We start from the raw sequence: 7,846 nt of genomic DNA on the forward strand, positions 1-7,846 counted from the left end.
CAAAAACAAACAAAAAAGTCAATCAGAACACAAGCCACCCTATAAGGAGACAAAGAACCTGAAACGGTATAAAAGGGCTATCTCAAGCTCTGCCTTGGTGGCAATTTCTCACAAAGATGAGCTAGTATCCCACAAATGAGCCTGCCGCACTCCTGTGTATTCAGGGCCACTACCTTGTGGTGAAACCCCGCCCCCTCACCCAGGGACCCTTGAAGTTATTTCGTTTCAAAAGACACCAGCAACAGTGAAAAGGCAAGTCACAGACCAGGAAAAAAAAAATACCCGAAAATTGTTTTTCTGATCAGGCACCAATATTCTGAACTGCTCATAACTCGGTAACAGCAACAAAATCAAATAGGCTGATTCAAAACTCAACATTTATCCAGGGAAAGTACATAAATGGCCGGTGAGCATGCGCAAACAGCCTCGGGCACATCTGTACCTACGCTTTGAATGGCTTAACAACCAGAGTTTGATCCCTGGAAACCATAAGGTGGGAGGAGCCGCCCAACCCCATTAACTTGTCCTCTGACCTGCAAGCCATAAGACCCTGAGATAAGAGGTGCAGTAAGGTCTATTATTCACTTGGGAAATGAGAAGCAACACACACAATGGAAGCTGAGATGTCCTTTCCTGTGCTTTGAAAGAAACAAGTATTGGTTAAATAAATAAAATAAAAAGAGAGAGATTTGAGGCTGGAGAGATGGCTCAGGGATTAAGAGCACTGTTTTGGTCCCAGCACCCACATGGCTGCACTCAGCTGTGACCACAGGTCAGGAGACCCAGTTCCAGAGAGAGCTGGTGGCTCTTCTGACCTCCCTGGGACCTCCCTGGTAACCAGGCACACACTATGTGCATACATACGCTCAGGCACATATACATACACATACAAATTAATATTTCTTAAGAAAATAATGGAGAATTAAAGCTGAGAGTAGCGACACACAACCAGAAGCCCAGCAGCGGAGGCAGAGCCCCAGGAAGACACGGTGCACACACATAACACTCGGGCAGAACACTCATGCACATAAACAAACCTAAAGACACTTTCTGAAAAAAAAAGGAAAGCCATAAAAAATCGGAACTCTTGAGCCTGTGGGCAGAGACAAAGAAATGTGGTGGCTACAGTGGAAAACATCAGGAGAGGCTTCCAAAAAGTTTAATCCAGCTGTAATCCAAGCTTTCCACCTGGGGAACTGAGGCAGGAGGATTGAGAATTGAAGGTCACCCTGGAAGTCCTAATGAGATGCTGTTTTGAGAAATGTTGTTGTTGTTGTTGTTGTTGTTGTTGTTGTTGTTGTTGTTGAATAGGGCTGGGAGATGATTCAGAAGTTAGGAGCACTTGCTGCTCTTACAAAGGACCTGGAGTTGGTTCTCAGCACATGGTGAGTCACAACCACATGTAACTCCAGTTCCAAAAATCGGATGCCCTCTTCTGGCCTCTGAGGACACTGCATGCACATGGTACACATACATGCTTGCAAGCAAAACACTTATACACATAAAATATGAATATTTATTTATTTATTTATTTATTTATTTATTGTTTTCTTTTTTCCAGACAAGGTCTCTCAGTGTAGCCTTGACTGTTCTGGAACTTACTCTGAAAACCAAGCTAACCTCAAATTCACAAAAATCCACCTGCCTCTGCCTCCTGAGTGCTGAAATTAAAGGCTAAATAACATTTTTTTTTTAATTTTTAAAAACTAGGCTGAGGGGCTGGAGAGATGGCTCAGAAGTTAAGAGCACTGACTGCTGTCCCAGAGGTCCTGAGTTCAATTCCCAGCAACCACATGGTGGCTCACAACCATCTGTAATGGGATCTAATGCCCTCTTCTGGTGTGTCTGAAGACAGCTACAGTGCATATATATATATATATATATATATATATATATATATATATATATAATAAAATCTTTACATACATACATACATACATACATACTAGGCTGAGAGTCCTGACCCATGCTGCTAACATCAGTACTGGAAAGGCTGAGGACAGACAATCACAAGTTCAAAGCCTGGGCTAGACAGTGAGTCTAAAGACAGACCTTGTACAGGAAAATCACCCATAAAGTAGGAGAGAGAGGGGCAGGAAGGGAAGGAAACAGAGTCACATAAATTAGAATTTAGCTGAGGGATCGATGCTTCCAAAATAACCCAAAGCAAAGCAGTCTGTTAACCAGGGCTGCTAGAGACAAGAGAGATTTCCACGCTAAGGATGTGAACAGTGGGCCACCAGGATTCACAAGGCATTAGGCCCCACCCCTATGGAAGAACAAGCATCTAAGGGCAGCTCAAGGGGACACTGGCCACTGTTAAGTCCTGGCCTGCCAGGAAGTTCTCTTCCTGAGAAAAACAGCATTCTGACAGGTAGAAAAGATGACTTGGGTAACAACTATTTGAAAAAATAACAACACTGGTGTGCTTAAAATAGTTCTGGTAAAAAAAAAAAAAAAAAAAAAAAAAAAAATCTCTGCCATGTAAACCTCCAAGCAGCCAGATCTGCAGACTCCTGCCTGTTTAGATTGTTCACAATGTAACCTGGGGCCAGGACCTGACAGGGGTTTAAGGATGTGGGCCACGCATAGTCCTAGTGTGTACACAAATTCGTGACGTCTTCTGTTTGAGGCTGGCTCCCCTTTGGGCGGTAGCCAGAGCCAGACAAGCTCGATTAAAGAGCCTTTCCCTCACTAAGCTCTCAGTGTGTAGAACGACTTCTCTCTGGGAGGACATACTGTTTCTATGACATTAGGCTCTGTTTTAAGGCCAACTTGCCACAAAATTAGAGTCCCCTGAGTAAGAAGCCCCACCTGAAGAACTGTTCTGATAGCCTTGATTGATGGCCTTGGTTGATGGGAAAAGATGACCAAGCGGTGGACCCCACCTTCTGGATGCCGCCCAGATTAACAGTGCGTGAGGAGGAAGACTGTGGCGACCTCTGCTCTCTTGACCACCTCTCTTTCCCTCTAGCCACTGCTGCTGGCTTCTCTGTGGATTGCAGGAAAAGCTTTCATGGTGGACTAAGGACCAGCAGCTGCCTGGGAACCTTCCAGGTTCCAGCACCAGACCAGTACTAGAGGCACACAGCTTTAGCTCCTCAGAGTGTGGGTTTCTCTGGAAGATATAGGCTTCTTGGTTCATGCAATCAAAATGTCCAGCTTGGTTCCTCCCTTAGGATAACTGGGTCCCATGTCCAGGCAACACCTCAAGGCCAGTTCCAAAGCTTCCAGAGAGGATTTAGTGGCACACCCATTTAATCCCAGCACGCAGAAGGCAGAGATAGGTGGATCTATGTGAATTCGAGGGCACTCTGGTTTACATAGAGAGCTTCAGGACAGTCAGGGCTGCATCGAGAGACCCTGCCTCCAAAAAAAAAAAAAAAAAAAAAAAAACTAAAATGACTCTACAGATGTTTGCAACAGCACTGCTCACAGCACTCCAATGATGGAGAATAGTAATTCAAACATCTTGTCAATGGATAAGTGATGCAATTACTACTTGAGAAAAACAACTTTCAAAAGCAGGGAGGATTTTCTTTGGCACATAGTACCAGAGCATATCTTTCTGGGCATTCCATGAGTGGCCTGCTTTCTAAACCCAACCTCCTAAAGTTTCTACCACTTCCCAAAATAGTCCCACCATCTATGAATGAAACCTTCACTACCAAGACATTTTGTAGTCAAGCTACAATAAAGGGAAGAAACAAATTGTGATGAATCTACATAATGAAATATTACTCAGCCATAAAAAAGAATAAGCCAAGGCTGACAATATAGCTCAATGGTAGAGCACCTGCCTATAATATCTATGTGGCAGTAGACTCAGTCCCTGGCATTTTCCCTCGCTCCCAAAAGGGATGGGTTACCCACACATACTACAACATGGGTAGACCTTGTGTGTATTACACAAAACCAAAGAGACAAAACCTAAAAGAGAACCTGTGAGACGGCCCATCTAGTGAAGGTGCCCAGGAAGTAAACACATTCATCATGTAGGCCCAAGGGCCTGAGTCGGATCCTGGAAACACATGTAAAGGTGACAGAGAGAACCAACTCCATAGAGTTGTCCTCTGCCCTCCACACGTGCATCAGGCAGGCATGCATACACGCACACGCACACGCACACACACACATCCCACAAACACCCACAAACCCACACACACCCTCCACACATATCTCATCTCCCACACGCATACCTCACACACATACCCACACACACCCCACAAACTCTATACCCTACAAACCCCAGTGCCCTTAACTGCTGAACCACCTCTCCAGCCCCTAAAATGGTGTTTATTTTACAGGCTGTGCCTTGCTCTGAGATAACCCATTTTACAAGCAGCATCTGACTCCATTTTGAATGCAAACACAGAGGCAAGATGGTCTATACCTTGTTGGGCATGTAGACAGCTGCCCTCAGAGCACAGGTGATAGATAATAAGTTATTCCTGCTGGAGAGACAGCTCAGCAATGGCTGCTCTTCCAGAGGACCTGGGTCAGATCCCAGCACCCACATGGTGACTCACAACCATCTGTAACTCCAGTGCCAGGGGATCAACATCCTCTTCTGACCTCCTTGGGCACCAGGCACATACCTGGCTCGTAGACATACATGCAGGCAAAACACTCATAAATATAAAATAAATAAATCTCAAAAAGAAACATTTTAAGCTGCACAGTGGTGGCACATGCCTTTAATCCCAGCACTCGGGAGGCAGAGGGAGGCAGATTTCTGAATTTGAGGCCAGCCTGGTCTACAAAGTGAGTTTCAGGACAGCCAGGGCTACACAGAGAAACCCTGTCTTGAAAAAACGAACAAAAAATTAAAAGACAGACAAGAAAAGACAAATTTAAAAGTGCCAACTTTAAACTTATCAAAATAACTCATGAGCATGTTCAAATCACATCAGGAAACCAGCTGTGAGAACTTAACAAAATGCACAAGCAGCACCCGTTGGCCCCCATAAAGAGGAAGACACTCCACGCTCCCATGGCAACAGCCTCCTCCGACCTATCATCTTAGTGCAGGAATTAGGTTCAAAGCTTGTGCCCTGGCTACCCTGTTGGGTGATGGGAAGCCAGGTGCAGTCTCATGTTCTCCACGAACCAATTAAAAGCCAAATTAATAGGGAAAACAGAAAAAGGAGGTGTAAGTGAGAGGCCAAAGCTTTTAAGTTCAAACTCCATTTAGAGAACCTGACCGAAGTTTGAACTCAGGTAAACTAACAGGCCAATTCTTAGCGTTAGTTTCCAAGTTATCCCCCAACAAAACCTGAGCCTAGCTCTGGTCTCTACACTAATCCCCAACAAGACCAGCATCTCCAGGTTACACCCCCAACAAGACCAGGGTCTCCAGGTTATTCCCCCAACAAACCTGCACCCCAGGTTACAAGCCCACCTTCTACCTAGTGACTACCAATGCAGAGGGGAGCAGAAATTAAGTTTATGTTCTGACTCCCAGCACCAGCCAATTACGTTAAAGGCCACAGGAGCTTTCCAATTAGATGCTTGCACACGTACTCCCTGCTGGTTGCTTACTATAAAGCCCTGTCCTAATAGACATTCGGGGCTCTCCCACCACCAAAACCGTCCTGCGTGACAGTGGTACATTGGAGGGGCTCAAGCTAGCACGAATAGAATAAAGACCCTGCTGTGAGTTGCATCAGATTGGCTCCTGTCTGTTTTATTTTTTTTTTTGGGGGGGGGGGGTCAGTAACATTTCCCTGGCACTACAGTAATCAATGTGGTCACATTGGGAAAAGAGACCAAGAGATCCAATGGCCTCCCAAATCTACCTTCAGGGTCCTTGCAAGAGGATGCTGTTTAAATAGAAGGCAACAACTATGATGACTAAGCAGTCTCTGGTTCAGATCTGGCAAAGCCATCCGATTCCAGGATCCCACCATTTCCTTCTCCTAACATACAGTTCCTAGGGGGTATGCCTGTCCCCTGGATGCCATTTAACAGTCCAGATAGCCACAGTGAGGGGCAGGTGTCCCCTGGGATAACTTCATTCCTCCCAGACCGGCTGACTAAGTCTGACCCTTGTCTGTCTTTCACATCTATGGTCTCCATTCATCGCGCTTGGACACCTTGACTGGGCCTGGAGGCTCAGCTCCACCCTGACCCTGCAGTCTTCGCCCAGCACTTCCAGAGGTGTTCGTTTTCTTTTTTTCTTTTCTTTTTTTTTTTTTTGTGTGTTTTGTTTTTTGTTTTTTGTTTTTCAAGACAGGGTTTCTCTGTATAGCCCTGGCTGTCCTGGAACTTACTCTGTAGACCAGGCTGGCCTTGAACTCAGAAATCCACCTGCCTCTGCCTCCCAAGTGCTGGGATTAAAGGCGTGCACCACCACTGCCCAGCAGGTGTTCATTTTCTAACCACTGTGTACTGTATGATCTGAGCGTTAATATTACTAATTGATTGGAATGGCTAGCGAGATGGCTCAAGGTGTAGAGGCCCCTGACATGCAAACCTGGTGACGACATAAAGTCAGAAAGAGTCAACTCTACAGAGTTGTCCTCTGACCTTTACATAGGCACCATAGCACATGCCTACTATGATGGCTGAAGGGAAGTTTTAAGTTTAGATTACTGTAATAAGAGATCTATAAAACAAAAATGCCTTTAACCTGTAAGCCCCACTTGCCCAAGATATACTTCCTGGAATGCTGGGAACTGCTGTACATGCGAAATAACAAGTCACATGTTTTTACTTCTATAAACAAGCTTGGTTGCATCAACCACACAAGATGTGCTTGATCACATGTAGGTGGGCGGGACATAGACAGGAAGTATGCCAGGATGTGTGCTTGTCCCTGATTGGGTGACGGCAGGAAGTATGTGGCCTTGTAGCTTTTGCTTTAGTAAGGCCTTTGACGAACACAACCAGTGACCAAATGGGAATCCCGGATACGGACCTGGCTAATGTCCATCATCCAGGCCAGCATGTAATGAAGCTTGCTTCACACTTGGCTCAAAAATGGTGATAATGGCCCCAACACACACACCACATAACTTCCTACACAGTCTATACCTCCCCCCACAACTTTACATTCACAAATAATAAAGAGTTTAAAGTAATTAAAATTGGAATAAAAGAATTTGTGCTTCAGTTGAGAAAGACATAGAAGGCTTCTGTGACAACCTCTCCCTTCCCCCCCCAAAAGAAACAGTCTCGACAGGAAACCAGGGAAGAGAACTCTCAAAAATTGTCGTAAGGGGGCTGAAGTGGCGCTCTCCACAGCTGATGGCTTCTGGCGGTGTGGGGAAGGACTCCATTTTCTTTAAGGGGCTATCCACTGGAAGTTAGACCATGCTCCAGTGAGGATATGGACAACACAATGGACTTAGTATTTTTTTTCTCTTTTTTTTCTTTCTTTTTCTCCTCCTCCTCCTTCCGGTAAGATACCAGGGTGGGAGCAATGGGCCTGAGAGGACTGGGAAGCATGTGCTTGGAGTGCGTTATGTGAAATTCCCAGATAATCAATAAAAATATTATACTGGTGGGGTGAGGAGCAAACCCGTGCTTGCCTTTGCCAGCTATCAAGGGCAATGGAGGGACTTGGGAAATGACTGCCAACGAGATCATCATAGCTTGTGGGGGTTTGTTTTGTGTTTTGTTTTTTTGTAATTCAAATTCTGACAAGCTGAAAAAACATAAAAGTGTGTCCATCCATCCAAGTTTTTAAAGTAGCACACTCACACCAGCTAGTGGCACACTCAACGTTGGGGATCATCTTGGGACCCGCTTCCTAAGCCCTGTAAGCTTCCCCATGGCCACTAGGGGGCAGTGCTGCACGGAGTCCCGCTTCCAGCTACCCTAAAAAGGCCCCTTTCCCCTCCAG

The sequence above is a fragment of the Mus musculus genome, chromosome 11, assembly GCF_000001635.26.
Source record: "Mus musculus strain C57BL/6J chromosome 11, GRCm38.p6 C57BL/6J".
NCBI classification, from domain to species: domain Eukaryota; kingdom Metazoa; phylum Chordata; class Mammalia; order Rodentia; family Muridae; genus Mus; species Mus musculus.